Raw genomic sequence first — 21,011 nt, forward strand, 5'->3', positions numbered from 1 at the left:
ACTAAGCCCTGCCCCAAGAATTACCTGAAGACAATATTTTGTCTTCATTCCCTCTGATAATATATTTTCAATGATGTTTTTCTTTATTTTTGTTAACGTTTTAAAAAGCTGTATGACGTGACAATAACTACTTAAGGGGAAGAAAAGGTTTCTTTCTCTTTCTAATAGTGTGATATTTAGGAACTAAAGCCCAGCTAGTTTTTCTCTTCTAGTTTCTTGTGGGCTTATTTTAATAGGACAAGGTCACATTTGTTTTAAGATGTACGTAACCTAATGTTAACTGTGTGGTCTAAAGTGTTCAGCTATAAAGAGGATTCCTTAGTAAGACTAAATTTTTTGTCACTGAAGTATTCTAAGCTACACCTTGATGTTTAAAAGAAAAATATTGGTTAAAACAACTTTCACCTTCTAGGATCTACTTTTTATTTTATTTATTTTATTTTATTTTTTAAAAGATTTTATTTATTTATGTGACAGAGAGACAGCGAGAGAGGGAACACAGCAGGGGAGAGGGAGAGGAAGAAGCAGGCTCCCAGCCGAGGAGCCCAATGTGGGACTCGATCCCGGAACACCGGGATCACCCTGAGCCGAAGGCAGACGCTTAACGACTGCGCTACCCAGGCGCCCCTAGGATCTACTTTTTAAATCTTAAATCCTCTGTAGTTGTCAGCTGCATGCACCAGGCCCGTAGGAACTAGTATGTTAAACTGAACCAACTTGATGGGAGTAACTATCTATAATAGGGCTTGTTTTCCAAAGAGCATTGTTTAGAGTAGCGAAGTTATAAGCCTGCTTAGGTGTGTTGTGAAGCTGTTCAGAAAGTAATTCAGCAAGTTTTGTGAGTGGAAATGTAGTGCTCATTTAAAAGGTTGTAACAGATAGAAATGAATTTAAAAAAGAAATGCTAGACATTATATCATGTGTAAATACTTCAGTTTGTATCTCTACTTAATAGATAAGGGCTTCTTTTTTTTTAATGAAAGTATTCTTTATTTCACAGAGTCATGAATTACCAGCCAATTAGGAGATCTATAGGGTTGAGGTGGGGGGTTCTTGGAGATACATCAAAATTTGACAGATATTACTTTGCCTATGAGAGCTTTATTGATGATTAGTGACTTTGTGAAACCATTCAGTTGCATCTGTGGGAGCCTAGAAAGTCTTAGCCACTTACCATTCAAAAAAGAAAAAAAAAAAGGAATGCTGTGAGAATATATTAGAGGTAGTTTATGTTAAACATTAGGAAAATTTGGGATATCTATATATTTGAAAAAGTGAAATAATAAGGCTGTAGAAACCCCTCAGGTGACCAGTTTTAAGAATGGATTGGAGAACTCATTGGAGAGGAAGCCCATGTTCACAATTTTACTTTTTTTTAACTAGTAGACTTTACTTTTGTAGAACTGTTTCAGGTTTACAGAAAAATTGAACAGAAAATACAGAGTTCCTATATCCCCCTCCCCACCTACAGTTTCCCCTGTTACTAACATATTGTGTTAATGGGATAGTGGGATATATTTGTTATAATTGAGGAAGCCAATATTGATGCATTATTATTACCTAAAGTCAGTAATTTACATTCGGGTACTCCTTTTGTAAGATAACATAAGCACAGTAGTTTTAAACACCTAACAAAATTATTTCTCAGTACCATCTAAAATCTAGCTAGTGTTTAATTTCTCTTATTGTCTTAAAAATATCCTATTGTTCTGTGTTTGAGGCATGTTGAGACCTTCTCAGCACTGATGGTGGGGGAGGGAAGCAACTGGTGAGTGAAGAGGACTCAGGGGGTATGCTTTGGCTATTGACTGTAGCACTGACCAGTGGGAAGTAGCCGAAGTACAATATATAGAGAAACATAACTTGTGGTTGATACAAAAAAGTGACACCTGAGGAGTCAGGACCACCTCCACCTCCTACTGCCCGTGTGATCCTACTCAGCCCGTATTCCAAAGGGTAATATGGGAACATTAGTAATATACCAGTTACAGGGTTGTTGTGAGAATGAAGTGATAAATGTCAAGTGTTTAGCACAATGCCCTCAATAAATGTTAGATTGATTGAAAACAATATCCTGTTGTTGCCCTGTTCAAATCAAGATTCACATACACTGTAGGCCCATTGCATTTGGTTGGCATATCTCTTAAGTCTCGTTAATCTATGAGAGTTCCAGACTTCCTCCCTCATCCTCCCCCCACCCTTTTTTTTTTTTTGGCCTTGTCAAATCCAATTCTGGATTTGGCTAATTGCATACTTGGGGTGTCTTTTAACATGTTTCTCTAGCTTCTGCGTTTCCTGTGAACTGGTAGTAGTTGTAGAGCCTTGATGAGATTCATGTTGTTGTTACTCCTGTCGCTTTAGGCAAGAGTACGTGGTCTAGATCTATTGTTTCCATACGGTTGGCGAAATTGCGATTTTTCTCATTCTTTTATTCCTTCCAAATTTTGAACTGGAATTATTCTACCAAGTAGAACTTTATTACATCAGGTGTTTGTTTCCCCTAAAGTATAGTTACTACAAGAAGAGCGGGATAAAGGCTTGGTTTTCTTCCCTCTTATTTACCGATTCTCAGAATAATGAATTTTGTGCCATATATGACCAGTGAATTTGGTTTTTTTTTTTGTTCTCAGTATCACTATGAAGTCATGAATTTTTATGTATTTTATTTCAACTCATTGTTGTCATTGTCATTTTGATGCTCAAATTTTCATATCTTTGGCTAGTGGAAGCCCTTTCAAGTTGGCTGCTGTGTCCTCCTAACTCCACTGTTCTTTGATATCATCTTTCCTTTCTGGCACAGTCCATATTTCAGACTTTCCTTGAATTTTCCCTGTGCCATTGTTGGAATCAGAAACTCTGTCCTCCAAGAAGCCCTGTTTCCTTTCATTGAGAAATAATTGAGACCACAGTATGGGCACTAGGGCACTAATTGCTATTGGGCCAACACATTTCTCTCAATAGTTTTAATAACTACTAGATTTTGTGTGGCTTATTCTTATGTACACTTTTCAATTTGTTTGAATTGTTTATTTTAAAAAATACCCTTGTGTTCTCTTTTAAATTTCAAGCCACTTAAAGAATTACATATACTTAAACTTGATATTTATATTATGCTCTGTGGCAAAATGATAGCACAAAGTAGCTTAAGAATATAATGAGAGGGGCTCCTGGGTGGCACAGCGGTTAAGCGTCTGCCTTCGGCTCAGGGTGTGATCCTGGCATTATGGGATCGAGCCCCACATCAGGCCTCCTCCGCTATGAGCCTGCTTCTTCCTCTCTCACTCCCCCTGCTTGTGTTCTCTCTCTCGCTGGCTGTCTCTATCTCTGTTGAATAAATAAATAAAATCTTTAAAAAAAAAAAAGAATATAATGAGAGGTAAGGGTTTATCCCTAACCTTTAGTCCCAGAGTTCAACTACTGTGCTTTCCCAAAAAGGGAGTTATCGAGTTCTTTTAACACCCTTTGATGGAACAGATGAACCTTGATGAGGGCAAGCGCTTTGCAGTAACTTTCATAGACAAGTCTTCTATACTGGATAGACCAGTAGTCTAATCCAAAATGATGTCATGTCTCTCATTCTTATGACTGTGGAGAGGGAGTAGATGTATTTTGCAGCAGTAGCTAGAGACTTCAAGCAGGAAGGCAGAAGGGTTGCTGTTGCTCTTCTTCTTCTTTCTTTAAAGATTTTATTTATCTGACAGAGAGAGAGCATGATCAGGGGGAGCAGTGGAGGGAGAGGGAAAAGCAGACTCCCCACTGAGCAGGGACCCCGATGTGGGGTTCGAGCCCAGGACCCTGGGATCATGACCTAGACTGAAGGCAGACGCTTAACCGACTGAGCCACCCAGAAGCCCATGCAGTCGCTCTTCTGTACTAATGACACTTTTTCCCAACTTTCAGCTTACGCTCTGCAGTCTCTCTTTAGCCTTTTATAAACTATCATCTGTCCTTCTGTTTATTTCAACTTGTACGTTTTATTCTCTGAAGTAATTTTTTGCTTGCCCTGGTTAAAGTTCATCTGTTCCATCAAAGATGTGTTAGGAGATCTCTGAGAACTTTATCTATTCAGTGTATTATTTTAACATTCTCTACTTGGAAGACTTAACATTATCTGCCAGCTTGGGGATTTGTCTGTTCATTACTCTGTTTGGATTTAGGAAAATGAAGTATAGGAAATAGAATAGGTCTAGGTTATCTTAAGGAGCAGAGATCCAGTTCCTTGAAAGAGAATATAATGTGTATACGTGTGTCTTTGTATACACATATATTTATATGTGCTTTATAAGCACCACGAAAGTCTGGAATCATACAGAGCTCAAGAAGCCATTGGGAATGGTTATGTTTGGGTATTGGCATTAGGGGGACCAGGAAAGAAAAGGATCTTTTAATGTTTCCCTTTATGCCTTTCGGTGCTAAAGAAATTGAAAAGAGTAAGGCAAACATTTCTTTTATAGTAAAAACGTAGTATAATGATAATAATAAATATCTTCAAAATCCATTCTTACTTCTTCTATTTAAATTTCTGAGTGCTTGAAAATACATGGTAAATTAGTGAAATGTAGTATGGTGTAATATAATAAAAAAGCTGTTTCGTGTTGTGAACTTACTTTATAACGGTTAGTAATATCTGTAGGGAAATCTGTAGCACTGTTTGAGTGCTGACTCTATGCTAGAAAATGGGTCACTGAATGCTAGGCTCATTCATACTTATCTGCAAGACCCCCCTCTATTTTTTTACAACCCTTTTTAAGGGTGTAAATATTCACAGTAAATTAATTAAAAATCAAACAGAAGAATAAAGTGAAAAGTAAGTTTCCTTTTTCTTAGCTCCCCCCCTCCTCCAAAGCTAACCACTATTACTGGTTTCTTATGTTTTTTCCAGAAACATTCAGTATATATTATGTCATCTATCTATTTTTACACACACATAATCATGTGATATATAGCATATATATATATATATAAATCATATGGAATCATAATTGTATAAAATCAAATGATTACATATGCTATATAATGATTGTGTGCATGCGTGTGTATGTGAAGCTTCCCTCTCTTACCCATATCCTTCAACAACATGTGTAATCATACTATATATGTATATGTTCTGCAACTTGATGTGACCCCTAAGAATCAGACAATAAGACTCATATTTCACATACCTTTATGTTCTGTAGCAGGAGCGATTGTTCAAACATAGGAATTGGATCATGTCACTCCCAACATTTGCTAGAACACTTCAGGGCCTTCCTTTTCTCAGGTAAAGTCCAGCCACCTTAAGCTGGCATACAAGACCTTGAATTGATTCCTGCCTGCTTCGCTAGCCTCTTTACTGGAAACTGTTGGCTTACACTTGGAGTGTTGGTCATCCTGAACTTTTTTCAGTTTCTTAAACAGATTATGGCCTTTCATCTGCAGTCTACTTCCTCTGTCTCATACTTTGGATAACGGCTACTTTTTTTTCTTCTTTTAAAAAATTTATAGTAGTCCTAGTGTTTATAAAAGTTCACAGGTAAAATAAGATTTAAAGAAATAAATCAAAGTACAGTTAAAAACTTCACTTTTTTCTTAAGCATATAATACCCAAAAGAATATATGCTTAAAAAAATGTGATCCTGCTGGCTTGCTTGTTCCCTTTTCCACAATAAGGTTAATACAGGATTTGCTTATTTTTAATTTTGTGTAATTGAAGTTATATAAATAGTTTCAATAAGGAGTCCGACAAAGTATGTTATGAAAAACAGTAGTCCAGGTTCTGGTTCCAGATAAGATGGAGTAAGCACACTTCACCCTGTCTCTCCCACTGAATGCAGCTATAAAACCTGGACAGAATGCTTGGAGTGGCTATTTGAGGACTCTGAAAAATAAATAGTAGGAGGCAGATTGGGGAAGAAGACCAGAATTCAAAGTACCACTGAACCGGCGGTGAGTTTACCATTTTTTTCTTCCAGTATGCCCCAGCCTGAACTTAATGTATCCTGAAACTTGGAAGTGAGCATTATTAACATGGACAGAAAAAGCACCAGGAGAAGCTCTCTGGTTCTGACTTAAGGAGCAGGAAGGGATCTCCTAATGTTCAGAGAAAATGTGGCAATCCCACATCCTTCTCTTTTTTCTTCTTTTTTTGCCTTTTCTTCATTTTCTTGCGCCCCAGGCCTCAAGCAGTCCTTGGTAGAAGCTGCAGTGGTCTCATTGGGGGCAGGCAGGAGCCTAAATCTCAGAGGGAGGGGAACCTTCCTGCCAGATTGGAGGAGCTTTGGTGTCAAGAGAGTGCGGCAAATCCCCTTGTTTTCTTCTCCCTCTGCTCTTCTGTTGCTTGGCCCTGATGTAGGCACAGTCATGGGAAATACATGGCAGAGTGGGGTTAATGAAGCCCCAGCTTTCTGCTGGAAGGATGGAAAAGGGGAGCCTTAAGGAACTGAAAGATTGCAAGAGAATGAGGAGCTTGGGAAACTGACTACTTAAAGCTGTTCACGGACTCATGATCTGACTTCCAAGCTGTACATGCATGAGTCCGATTCCTAAACAGCATACAGAAACATTGAGGACTGAATTATGGGATAGCCCACCCCTAACCCTCAAACTGGACACTGTGTGGGACAGTTATGAAACACATTCAGTATGACTGCAGAGGGTTTGCAAACTGAATTGTAATTGGAAATACGACACAGAAGGCTGGACAGAACTTGAAATGTGAACCCAACTGGGTCAATTACTGGCTAAAACAAACACACCAGCATTCTCAGTGGGACTTCAATAAGATCCAGAGTGTCATAACATAATATTCCAAGTGTCCAGAATACAATCTATTTTTTTTTTTAAAGATTTTATTTATTTATTTGACAGAGATAGAGACAGCCAGCGAGAGAGGGAGCACAAGCAGGGGGAGTGGGAGAGGAAGAAGCAGGCTCATAGCAGAGGAGCCTGATGTGGGACTCGATCCCAGAACGCCGGGATCACGCCCTGAGCTGAAGGCAGACGCTTAACCGCTGTGCCACCCAGGCGCCCCCAGAATACAATCTAGAATTACTCAGCTTAAAAAGAACCAGAAAAACTGAACTCACATGGGAAAAGACAGTGAACAGATGGTGATGCCAAGATCACACAGACGTTAAGATTATCTGAGAAATAGTTTTAAAATCAGCTATTATGACCATGTTCAAGGATTGAACGGGAAGATAGAAAAGTCTCAACAAAGAAATAGAAGATATGAAGAACTAAATGGAGATTTTAGAACTAAGAAATACAGTGATGGAAATGAAAACTCATTAAATGGGCTCAGTGGCAGAGTAGACATGGCAATGAAAGAGTCTGTACACTTGAAAATAGATCAATAGAAATGATCCAATTTGAATAACAGGGAAAAGGTTAAAAATAAAGAAATATACAGCCTCAGGGACCTATGAAACTATGCTAAAGTCTTACATTTGTGTCATCAGAGACCCAGAATGAGAAGAGAATGAGTGTGGTCCATCAAAAATACTTGAAGAAATAATGGCACAGAGATTGAAAAGGAAGAAATAAAATTGCCCATATTTGCATGTGGCATAATCATCTATATAGAAAATCCCAAGCAATCCACAAAAAAATTCCTAGAGTAAATGAGTTTGGCAAGTGATTCATGGTCAGCTCACAAAAACCAATCATATGCTATATGATAGTGATACAACAGTTGAAAACTGAATTAAAGATATTTATAATAGCTTCCCCAAAATGAAACATTTGGGTATAAATGCAACAAAATATGTATAAGATCTCTATGCTGAGAATTATAGAACCCTGATTTTTAAAAAAATCAAAGGAGATTTAAGTAAATGAAGAATGTATGTATGAATTTGAAGAATCAAAATAGTAAAGATGTTGATTTTCCCCAAATTGATCTACAGATTTAATGCAGTTCTGATAAAACCAATACCAATAGCACTGGTTATAAACTGATTCTAAAATTTCTTTACGAAGGCAAAGGCCCTAGAATAGCCAAAACAATTTTTAAAAAGATTTTATTTATTTGCCAGGGGGGGTGGACAGAGAAAGAGAGGGAGAAGCAGACTCCCTGCTGAGCAGGGAATCTGATGTGGGGCTTGATCCTAGGGCCCTGGGATCATGACATGAGCTGAAGGCAGATGCTTAACTGATGGAACCACCCAGGCACCCCCAAAACAAATTTGAAAAAGAAAAATGTTGGAAAAATCAAACTACATGATTTAAAAACAGGACGAAGCTATCATAATCAAGACTGTGGTACTGGCAAAGGGAAAGACATGTAGCTCAATGAAATAGAATAGAGATTGCATAAATAGGCCCACACAAATATGGCCAGTAATTTTCTACAAAGTGGCAAAATGGAAAAAGGATAATCTTTTCAATAAGTGTTGTTGGAACAATTGGATATCCACATAAAAATAATGAACCTTGACCTAAACTACACATGAAAATGTGTATATGTTATATGAAAATGAACTTAAAATGTACCAAACATCTAAATTTGAAATGTAAAACCGTACAGCTTTTAGAAGAAAACATAGGAGAAATCTTCGTGACCTGAGTGTAGACAAGAAGTTCTTTCACATCACACCAAAAGGATGATTCATAAAAGAAGAAACTGATGAATTGGACTTCATCAAATTAAAACTGTAACTTGCAAAGACACTGTTAAGAAAATTAAAAGGCAGATTGTAGCCTGGAAGAAAATATTTGCAAATCATGTACCTGCAAAGGACTTACATTTGGAATATCTAAAGAACTCTGAAAACTCAATGGTAAGAAAACAAGCCACTCAAAAATGGCTTTTTTTTTTTTTTTTTTGCTTTGGCAAAGAGGATATAAAGTGGCACATCAGCTCATGAAAAGATGTTTAGCATAACGAGGCATTAGGGGAATGCAAATTAAATGCAAATGGTGAGCTGCCACTGTACATCCATTAGAATGGCTTAAATTGAAACTGTTGACAGTATGAAGTGCTGAGGAGGATGTGGAGCAACTGGAACCCTCACATATTGCTGGTAGGGATGCAAAATGATTCAATTCCTCTGGAAAACAATTAAGCACTGACTTATCATATGTCAAGTATGGATTTACTGTGTGATCCAGCAACCCTACCCATAGGCATTTATCCTTGAGAAAAGAAATTTGTGTTCATGTATTTGTATCAGCTTTATTCTTACTTGCCAAAAATGTATACTTCAAAGAGTGAATGAATAAATCAAGGGTGGTATATCCATACAGTGGAATACTATTTGGCAATAAAAAAGAATGAACTACTGATTTGCACAACTCTTGATTTCCTCTTCTTAGGGAAGTCTCTCCAGGGACCTCCTAGTCAGCTCCAGTTCAGCTTGGTATTTTTGTCTGTTCACAAGTGTCATCCTTGGATCACCCTTCAGTGTCTTCCTGGGGATTCTCTTTGATTCTCTTTTATATTGTATGCCTTGTTGAATTCCTTTCTCTTTTTTGTTAACTCTCATTTTAGTGAAGCACCTCTTCTAATAGTTTTCGGGGTAAGGGATGCCTGGGAGGTATGTCTTTGAGACCTCTTTTGCAAGTCTGAAAGTGTTTTTATCTTACTCTGATATTTAAATGAAAAACTGGCTGGATATAAAATTCTGGATTGAAAATAATTTTACTTCTGAAATTTGTCTTCATATTCCCAGTAGCGGTTTGAGAAGTGTAATTCTATTAATGATTCATGTTGCTTTGGAAATGTCTAATTTTTTCTCTTTTCCCTCAGGGTTTTGCAATTTCATGATGATATACCATAGTATGGGTGTGTTTTCATCTAGTGTGCCTGTCTTTGTCCTTTATTGAAACTTGTGATTTGAAGGTTTTTCTCAGGAGGTTTTCTTGAATTATTTTGTTGATGATTTCACCCCCTTAACTTTTTAACCCCTTCTTTTCTGAAACACCTGCTATCCAAATATTGGGCCTCTTGGAATGGTTCCCCAATTCTTGATCTTTTCTCTCCATTTGTTCATACATTTTTTTAATAGACAGGTACGTTTTTTAAATAGATGGGGTGATGAAATTGTGCTCATTTTTTTCATTCTAACCACAAAAACCTGGTAGTTTTAAATTGGCCATTGTGATAGGATAGTTTTGTTTAAATGATAGAGTTCCATGTGATGGTTATCTAGACGAAGAGCTTGGAAACTTCCTTTTGCCTTTGTCTCCTGGTTGCCTACTAGAACCTAAGGAATTATTAATGCGCATCCTCATGAGAGCTAAGAGGAGCCTTTGTTCCTTAAACTTCTTGGCTTGATTTTTTTCCCTGGGGACTTGGTTTAGAGAACTCAACGTTCTTTTTGTTTTACCATCAAGTTAACTCAGTCAAGTTCCAAGCTCTATGCCCTAAGCATTCTGATCCACCTAATCTACTTATTTCTCACAGTGCTTATTCTTTGTTCTTAGAAGCTATCATTTGATCTTATATTGTCATATTATCTTATAGTGAGTTTATTTCTTTCAAAAAGTTTGTAAATTCCTTGAGGACAGGACTTATGCCTTATATATTTCTGTCTTCCTTGGTATAGCTATTTCATGAGCTGTTATTGTTAGATTGGGTGTGGTTTGTTTGTTTGGTGGTGGTGTGAGTGGGTAAATAAGAGGAATAAATGATAGATGAGTAAGGAAGCTAAGACTGGTTTTATTGTGTCCTTAGCAGTATAGTAGTCCACCTTTGCAGAATCCCCGTATTTGCTAGTTTGCCATTGACTTGGAATTTGTTCTTTGAGTTCCAGAGCATCCCCTTTAGTGAGTTTGGGATACTTTTAGCTAGCTTTTCACTTTATTACTAAATGGCTTTTTTTTATTTAAAAAGGAAAATGATTGATGCCTCTTTCTGATTGTTTTACTCTCTTCTGGCATATAAAAATCATATAAAATCATTTGTCTTTTGTGTGGCATTGTTATTCATTAATATTTAATGCTGGGATGGAGACCACCATACCATCACTTGCCATAGCTTTTTAAGCTCTTGGATTGAAAGCAGGGGTAGTAGATGATCATTTGAAATTGTAAGAACAGAAAGATGCGTTACGTTATATGCATTTATTTAATTTTTTAATTTTTATTTTTAAAAGATTTATTTATTTAATTTAGAGAAAGTGTGAGTTGTGAAGGAGGGAAAGGGGGAGAGAGAATCCTCAGGCTGACTCCCCACTGAGCACAGAGCCTGACTCAGTACTCAAATCCCAGGACACTGAGATCATGCCCTGAGCCAAAACCAAAAGTCAGCTGCCTAACTGACTGAGCCACCCAGGTGCTCCATATGTGTTTATTTTAGAATACAGCTTATCTATTCCTTTAAAAAAAGATTTTGGACAGTAAGGAAGGGTTTATCACTACATGTCAGATGAATAAAAGTCCTTTTTAATATCACAATTAAAATCTGTGTTTGACTAGCAAAATGCTACCTTGCCTATAATATCTGTAGGTATTATCTACCTATCTAAATTAAGTCTACTTCTTATTGTCTTTTTTGAGTGGGGATATCACTAAATTTTTCTTTTTTGCACAGTTTGGTGACAGACCACAAACTCCCTATTGGGTTAGATAAGTCAAGAGGTAGAAGATGAAGAGAAAGCCTTAGTGGTGGTATTTGGAGTGATTGGTTAAGATTTGGTTTGTATGCTCAGGATTCCTTTATTTACTTATTTATTTTAAAGATATTGTTTATGTATTTGTGTGTGAGAGAGAGTGAGCAGACACACAGGCAGGGGATGCTGCAGGCAGAGGGAGAAGCAGGATCCCCACTGAGCAAGGAGCTCGATGGGGGACTTGATCCCAGGATCCTGGGATCATGACCTGAGCCAAAGACAGACACTCAACCAAGTGAGCCACTCAGGCATCCCGTCAGGATTCCTTTCATCTTTTAAAGGATTTCTTTAACATAAGAGACATATAAGTAGGGAGTTAAAATTGATTTGTTGTATATTTCCATATCATGTTTTCTTGAGGTCAACAATCCACGACTCTTAGTGATCAGTGCTACCTTGCTGACTTTCTTCTTTTCTCTACTTTCATCTCTGCACCAGACTTGATTGTTCTTACTCAACTCCAGGAACCTTATTTTAATAGTCTTGTTTATTTTTTTCCCTCAGGGCTTTGCTAGTTGACTAACTTGCTGATATCTGAAAATCTTATCCTGAGTTTTAATTGGTTGATATTACTTCCTACAGGGATATTTAGATTCGAGAGTTGTATTTGATTTGAGGAAATGAGGTTGAGGGGAATAATGTGAGCAAAAAACAAAGTAGCACATATTCAAAGGAGAATAAAAACACAAACTGACTTCATTAGAGTGTATGATATATATTGAAGAACTGAAGGAAATGAGGTTTGGTAAGTAATGCAGTATGCATCGTGAATTCCAGGTTCACCATTTTATTTCATTTCATTTATTTTTCCAGAAAGTAAATTAAAAAAAATTTAATTCCAGTATAATTAACATACAGTGTTATATTAGTTGGGTGTACAATATAATGATTCAACATTTGTATACATCACTCAGTGCTTATCACAGTAAGTGTACTCTTAATCCCCTTCACCTGTTTCACCCATCCCACTGTCCACCTCCTCTCTGGTAACCAGTTTGTTCTCCATAGTTAAGAGTCTGTTTTTTGTCTCTTTTTTCTTTGTTTTGTTTCTTACATTCCACATATGAGTGAAATCATATGGTATTTGTCTTTCTCTGACTGCTTTTGCTTAGCGTTATGCCCTCTAGATCCATCCACATTGTAAATGCAGGATTTTATTCTTTTTTATAGCTGAGTGATATTCTGTCACACACACACACACGTGTGCATCACATCACATTACATCACATCTTCTTTTTCTATTCATCTTTTGATGGACACTTGGGTTGCTGCCATAATTTGGCTATTGTAAATAATGCTGCAATAAACATAGGGGTACATACATCTTTTTGAATTAGTGTTTTCATATTCTTTAGGTAAATACCCAGTGGTTCAATTATTGGATCATAGGATAGTTCTATTTTTAATTTTCTGAGGAACCTTCATACCATTTTCCACAAGTTTGTGTTCCCACGAACAGTGCAAGAGGGTTCCTTTTTCTCCACATCTTCACCAACACTTGTTGTTTCATGTGTTGTTGAGTTTAGCCATTCTGACAAGTGTGAAATGATATCTCATTATGGTTTTGATTTGTGTTTCCCTGATGGTTAGTGATGTTGAGCATATTTTCATGTGTCTGTGGGCTGTCTGTATGTCGTCTTTGAAGAAACGTCTGTTCATGTTTTCTGACCATTTTTAATTGGATTATTTGGGTTTTTTGTTTTTGATATTGAGTTGTATAAGTTCTTTATATGTTTTGGGGGTCCCTGGGTGTCTCAGTCGGTTAAGCATCTGCCTTCGGCTCAGGTCTTGTTCCCAAGGTCCTGGGATTAAACACTGACTAGGGCTTCCTACTCAGCAGGGAGTCTGCTTCTCCCTCTCCCTCTGTCCCCCCCGCCTCTTTCTCTCTCTCTAGCTCATTCTGTCTCTCTTAAATAAATAAAATCTTTTAAAAAATTATTTATATATTTTGGATACTAACCCTTTATTGTATATGTCATTTACAAATATCTACTCGCATTCAGTAGGTTGTCTTAGTTTTGTTTATGGTTTCCTTTGCCGTGCAGAGCTTTTAATTTTGATGTAGTCCCAATAGTTTATTTTTGCTTTTGTTTCCCTTGCCTTAGGAGACATACCTAGAAAAATATTACTATGGCCAGTGTCAGAGAAGTTACTGCCTGTGATCTCTTCTAGGATTTTTAAGGTTTCAGGTCTCACATTTAGGTCTTTAATCCATTTGAGTTTATTTATATATATGGTGTAAGAAAGTGGTCCAGTTTCATTCTTGTGCATTTAGCTGTCTAGTTTTCCCAGCACCATTTGTTGAAGGGACTGTCCTTTTTGCATTCCATGTTCTTGCCTCATATTCTTGGGTTTACTTCTGGGCTCTCTATTCTGTTCTATTGATCTATGTGTCGTTTTTGTGTGAGTACCATACTGTTTTGATTACTATGGCTTTTGTAGTATAGCTTGAAATCTGGGATTGTGATACCTCCAGTTTTGTTTTACTTTCTCAGTATTGCTTTGCTATTCAGTGTCTTTTGTGGTTCCATAAAAATTTTAAGATTATTTATTCTACTTCTGTGGAAAATGTTGGTATTTTAATAGGGATTGCATTAATTCTGTAGATTGCTTTGGGTAGTTTGGACATTTTAACAATATTTGTTCTTCCAATCCATGAGCATGGAATATCTTTCCATTTGTTTGGGTCATCTTCAATATCTTTCATTAGTGTTTCATAGTTTTCAAAGTATAGGTCTTTCATCTCCTTGGCTAAGTTTATTCCTAGGTGTTTTATTATTTTTAGTGCAATTGTAAATGGGATTGTTTTCTTAATTTTTCTTTTTGCTACTTCATTATTAGTATATAGAAATGCTGTGGATTTCTTTATACTGATTTTGTATCCTGAGACCTTACTGAATTCATTCATCAGTTATAATAGTTTTGTGGAGGAGTCCATGTTCACCATTTTAATGATATTTCTGTAGGCATTATTGTTTATGGTTTCTTAAGTAGACAAATGACATGATAAAAACAGTGTTTTGGGGGAGATAGTATGAATAGTGTGTGGCCAGTGAGATTATGGGACATGTTTGGCCTGAAGTATAGTCAGATGTTACGGAATGGATGGGGTCCAGAAGAGACACTGCTAGGTGAGCTTGTCAGTAGATAATAGGTGGTAATTCATTAGAGGAGTCCAGTAGGATGTTTATAAAAGGTAAGTGAAGCACAGGACAAGGCAGGCTTGTGCTTATCATTCTAAGGTGGACATTTGGCCCTGGGGCGGGGTGGGGAGAGGGGCAGTGGAGTGGAGAAGATGGGGCAAATAACTTTAGCCCTAGAAAATCCAGGGTACTAGTTAGTTTATGAATGCTTGTTTTCATTCTCCCTTCTTTCCTTCTTAGATGCCTGGTAAATGTGAACCACTATGCTAGGAGCTAGGGATATAAACAGGGCATGGTCTTTGTCCTCAGGGGTTCACAATCTAGTCAGACTGACACTGAGAAGTTATCTTTTAAGTTATAAGATAGGCAAAGGATAAGAACTGGAAGTTCACAAAAAAGGAAACCTAAACAATCAATAAACAGATGAAAAGATGCACCACCTTACCAGTAACTAGAGAAATGCAAATTATGTAGCAAGACACTGTTTCATATCCTTCAGATTGGCAAAAACAAAGTTTGACAGTACTAAGTGTTGGTGAAGGTAACGAAAAGAGAACTTCCTCATGCCTTGATAGCAGAAGTGGAAATTGGTACAACCACTTTAGAAAGCAGTCTGTACCTATTATGTAATGAAGACGCTAGCAGTCAAACAATGTCAGGCATTGTTTTAAATGTGTTTTTAAAAAATATTATTTGATTTAATTCTTACCACAACTTTCCCCTGATTTTATAGTTGAGGAAATACAGCCTAAGAGAGGTTAAATCATCTGTCCACAGTCATAAAAGTGGTAAGATAAAGAACCAGGATTTTAGCTTAGATCTGACTCTTTTTAAAACTTGTGTTCATAATCACTAGTGATAATAATAGGAAGCATATATTGAGCATTTACTATGTGCTAGGTAGTATATTAAGTATTAGACATAACTTAGCTGATTTATCTGTGTAATAACCCTTTTGAGGTAAGTGCTTTTGTTACCCATCACGTGGCTTTTAGAGATGAAGTAACAAGCTAGCAAGTGAAAAAGCTGATATTTATCTCAAGCAGTCTTGAGCACATGTACTTTTCTTTTACACCAAACTGAAAGATCCAGAGGTGTAGAATAGACTTTAGGTATGTTTTGATTTGAATTCTCTTTTTTCCCTCTCAGTTATATATATAATCTTATATATAAGATTTATTTATATATATATAAGCTTTTCTTATTTTTTATGGCTGCATAATATTGTTGTGTATATAAATACTACGTTTTCTTTATCCATTCATTTGTAGATGGACACATAAGTTATTTCCATGTCTTGGCTGTTTTAAATAATGTTGTATTGAACATGGGCATGGGATGTCTCTTCAAGATAGTAATTTCATTTCTTTGGGTATATACCCACAAGTGGAATTGCTAGATCATATGGTAGTTCTGTTTTTAATTTTTAAAATTTTAATTCCAGTGTAGTTAACGTGCAGTGCTTTATTAGTTCCAGGTGTACATTATAGTGATCCATCAGTTGCATGCATTACTTAGTGTTTATCAAGACAATCCCAATCCTAATCCCTTTCACCGGTTTCAGCCATCTCCCATGCAGCTCTCTTCTGGTAACCATTTGTTTGTTCTCTACAGTTAAGAGTCTGTTTTTTGGGGGTTGTATCTTTTTTTCCCCCTTTGTTCATTTGTTTTGTTTCTTAAGAAACTATTTTTATTTTGAGGAACCTCTGTACTATTTTCCCTAGTGGCCACACCACTTTACATTCTTAGCAACAGAGCACAAGGATTCCCTTTTTTCCACATCCTTACCAACACTTGTTATTTCTTGTCTTACTAGCCATTCTAATGGGTGTGAGGTAATATCTCACTGTGGCTTTGACAAGTTTTTCTCTGCTGATTAATGATATTGAACACTTTTTCATGTACCTGTTGACCATTTTACTATCTTTGAAAAACGGCTATTCAGGCCCTCTACCTATTTTTAAATCAGACTGTTTTTTTGCTGTTGAGTTGTATGAGTTCAGTGTATATTTTGCAAATTAACCCCTTCTCCCATATATGATTTGCAAATATTTTCTCCCATTCAGTAGCTTGCCTTTTTATTTTGTTGATGGTTTCCTTTGTTGTGCAGAAGTTTTATAATTTGATGTAGTCTTGCTTGCTTATTTTTGTTTTAGTCATTTTGCTTTTGGTATGAAATTCAAAAAATCATTGCCAAGACCAGTGTCAAGGAGCTTATTCCTTATGTTTTCTTCTATGAGTTTTATGGTTTCAGGTTTTACATTCAAGTCTTTAATCTACCTTGAGTTGATTTTTGTGTATTGTATAAGATAGAGCCTAGCTTCGGGGCACCTGGGTGGCTCAATCATTAAGGTCTGCCTTCGGCTCAGGGTGTGATCCCAGAGTCCTGGGATTGAGCCCTGCATCGGGCTCCCTGCTTCTCCAGGAGCCTGCTTCTTCCTCTCCTACTCCCCATGCTTGTGTTCCCTCTCTCACTGGCTGTCTCTCTGTCAAATAAATAAGTAAAATCTTAAAAAAAAAAAAAAAAAGGGGTCTAGTTTTCACTCTTTTGCATATGGCTGTCTGTCTGACTTTTTTGTGTGTGATTATCTCTCCCGTATTGTGGACTTAATTCTTATGCTGGTTTCCTTCATGGTTGAGAGATGGTTTCTGATAGCAACTGGAAGGGAGCTGCATTCTTTCTCTTTAAAAATAACATGTCTTCTCATAATTGTTATGTGAAACTTACTGAGTTTTGCTCTGATTAGAACAACTCTGAAACAATTATACTTGTCAGAGTAATGTCATGCATTGAGTGCCTTAAGTCTTGAATATTTAGTTTTCTTCCCATCAACAAATTGATCTCTGTAATAAAAGAGAAATTTCTCTGTTACTCTGGTTGACTTAGAGCAATTAATGCCCAGCTTTGGGCCTGGGAATGGATCAAGCTTATTGAGACAGTAGATACATGATAAAGGAAGATCATTCCCCAACAGTAATTTGGGTGCTGTTAGTAAGGGGCAGTGAACACTGGGTAGTTAATCAGGAAGATGCTTTATGGGCACCTGGGTGGCTCAATCAGTTAAGTGTCTGACTCTTGATCTCAGGAAAAAAAGATCTCTTATAAATACACTGTGTCATTTAATTTTCTCAGTAGTTCTGCTGAGGAAACTGAGACTTGCTTAAGTTTCCATAATTATCAAGTGGCAGAAATGAGATTTAACTCTAAGCTAGTCCTTTTTTTCTTTCCATCAGTCTTATGTCTCCTTCAAAGGAAAATAATAGGTTGTCCCACATGGTATATGGCATTAATGACCCTATCTTCTAAGATTCCAAAGTGATTTCTGTAGAGTCTTTAATTACAAATCATCACAAGGTAACAGTGAACACCTGTATTAAGAAGCCAGAAAGATCTCCAGTAAATTACCTAACCTTTCACCTTATGACCCTAGAGAAGGAAGAGCAAATTAAACCTAAAGTTGGCAGAGCCAGCCTGGCTTGCTCAGTCGGTAGAGCATGTGACTCTTGATCTCAAGGTCGTGAGTTCAAGCCCCATGCTGGCTGTAGAGCTTACTTCAAAACAAAACAAAACAAAACAGGGGCGCCTGGGTGGCTCAGTCGTTAAGCATCTGCCTTTGGCTCAGGGCGTGATCCCAGAGTTCTGGGATGGAGTCCCACATCAGGCTCCTCCGCTGGGAGCCTGCTTCTTCCTCTCCCACTCCCCCTGCCTGTGTTCCCTCTCTCGCTGGCTATCTCTCTCTCTGTCAAATAAATAAATAAAATCTTTAAAAAAAAAAAAGATCTAAAGCAGGCAGAAGGAAGAAATAATAAAGATTACAGTGGAAATAAATGAAATAGAGGATAGAGAAACAAGGAGGGACACAAAAAAAACAAAAATTGGTTCTTTGAAAAAAAAATGAACAAAATTAACATGCCTTTAACTAAGCAGACCAAGAAAAATAAGGAAGAATCAGGTTACTAAAATCAGGAATGAAAGAGGGGACATTTCTATTGACCTTACAGAAATGAAAAGGATTATAATAAGGGAAAACTACACACATGGCAACAAATTAAATAGCTTACATGAAATGGACAAATTCCTGAAAAGATGTAAACTGTTGAAACTGATTCATGAATAAATAGGAATCTGAATAGACCTATTATAAGTAAAGAAATTGAATTAGATGTAATAAAAAAAAACACCTACCCATAATGGAAAGCCCAAGCCCAGATGGTTCCATCGATAAATTCTAAAAAGCATTTAAAGAAAGATTAATACCAATTTTTCACAGACTTTGAAAAAAATAGGAAAGGAGGGAACATTTCCCAATTCATTCTATAAGGCCAGTACTTTATTTTTTTTTTAAGATTTTATTTATTTATTTGACAGAGATAGAGACAGCCAGCGAGAGAGGGAACACAAGCAGGGGGAGTGGGAGAGGAAGAAGCAGGCTCACAGCAGAGGAGCCTGATGTGGGGCTCGATCCCACAACGCCGGGATCATGCCCTGAAGGCCAGTACTTTAATAACAAAACCAAGCAGACATTAGAAGAAGAGAAAAGTGTAAACTAGTATCTCTTATGAATATAGATATAAAATTCCTCAGCAAAATACTAGCAAACAGAATCCAGCCACATATAAAAAGGATTATTCACCATGCTATAAGTGGCATTTATCTCTGGAATTCCAAGATGGTTTAAAATATGAAAATCAGTATAATACACTATATCAATAGAATCAAAGACAAAAACCACATGATTATATCATTAGACACAGAAGACCTATTTAACAAAATCCAGTACCCATTTCATGATAAAAAATACTGAACAAACTAGGAAGAGAAAGGAGCTTCCTTATCCTGATAAGGGCCATGTGTTAAAAAAAAAAAAAAAACCCAAAACAAAACAAAGCAAAACAAAAAAAAAAACCAAACCCACAGCTAATACAGTAAAAGACAACTCTTTCCCCCGAAGATAATGAACAAGACAAGGATTTCTGCACTTGCCACTTCTATTCAAGTCAAGAAGATGAAATAAAATACACCCAGACTGGAAAGAAGTAAAACTAGCTTTATTTGCAGATGACCTTATTTTTAGAAAATCCTAAGAAATCCACTAGAAACTTTTTAGAACTACTAAACAAGTTCGGCAAGATTGCAGGAAAGAAGATCAATATAAAGAGATGACTTATCTTACTAGACGTTAACCATAAGCAATCCGAAAATGAAATTAAGAGAACAGTTCCATTTACAGTAGCATCAAAGAGAATAAAATAGGAATAAATTTAATAAAAGAAGTGTAAAACTTATATTCTAAAAATTATAAAACATTGAAAAAATAAGACTTAAATATATGGAAAGATATCTCATGTTTGTAGATTGGAAGACTTAATATTGTTGAGATTGTAGTACTCCTGAAATTGACCTATAGATTGAACATAGTCCCTGTCAGAATTGCAGCTGCCTTCTTTGGTAATGGATAAGCTGATCCTAAAATTAATATGGAATTGCGCATGAGTTGGGGGCAAGGGCAGAGGGAGAGAGAGTAGCAGACTCCCAGCTGAGCAAGGAGCCCAATGTGGGGCTAGATCCCAGGACCCTGGGATCATGACCCAAGTCAAAGGCAGCCGCTTAACCAACTGAGCCAGCCAGGTTCTCGGGTCATGATCCTGCGGTCCTGGAATCGAGTCCCACATCGGGCTCCCTGCTCGGGGGAGAGCCTGCTTTTCCCTCTCCCTTTGCTTGCTGCTCTGCCTACTTGTGATCTCTATCTCTCTGTTTAGATGTCTTTTATACTGGGAGTTCCTAAAACTTTATAAAACGGTTTACCTAGGGACTTTGATTTGTTTCTGTAATATTTTTTTTTTTTTTTTTTTTTTTTTTAAAGATTTTATTTATTTATTCGACAGAGATAGAGACAGCCAGAGAGAGAGGGAACACAAGCAGGGGTAGTGGGAGAGGAAGAAGCAGGCTCATAGCTGAAGAGCCTGATGTGGGGCTCGATCCCAGAACGCCGGGATCACGCCCTGAGCCGAAGGCAGACGCTTAACCGCTGTGCCACCCAGGCGCCCCTGTAATATTTTTTTTTACATTCTATTTATTTATTTCATATTGTACTATTCTTTTTTTTTAATGATTTTTTTATTATATTATGTTTTTTTTATTTTATTATATTATGTTAATCACCATACAGTACATCCCCAGATTCCGATGTAAAGTTTGATGCTTCATTAGTTGCGTATAACACCCAGTGCACCATGCAATACGTGCCCTCCTTACTACCCATCACCAGTCTATCCC

At 37.0% G+C, this 21,011-nt stretch overlaps 1 protein-coding gene across 8 annotated transcripts in view; it reads left to right on the forward strand.

The window, feature by feature from the left end:
- TTBK2 (tau tubulin kinase 2) overlaps positions 1-21,011 on the forward strand; it is a 141,037-nt gene that overhangs the window by 38,590 nt on the left and 81,436 nt on the right. For 2 of the 8 annotated variants that reach the window (XM_011227579.3, XM_034661074.1), the window contains exon 2: positions 5,814-5,925. The exons of the other annotated variants lie outside the window; for them this stretch is intronic. The gene's annotated coding sequence lies outside the window, so the exon portion shown is untranslated. The remainder of the gene's footprint in view (positions 1-5,813; positions 5,926-21,011) is intronic. 8 annotated transcript variants of the gene reach the window in all.

The sequence above is a fragment of the Ailuropoda melanoleuca genome, chromosome 5 (genome assembly GCF_002007445.2).
Source record: "Ailuropoda melanoleuca isolate Jingjing chromosome 5, ASM200744v2, whole genome shotgun sequence".
NCBI classification, from domain to species: domain Eukaryota; kingdom Metazoa; phylum Chordata; class Mammalia; order Carnivora; family Ursidae; genus Ailuropoda; species Ailuropoda melanoleuca.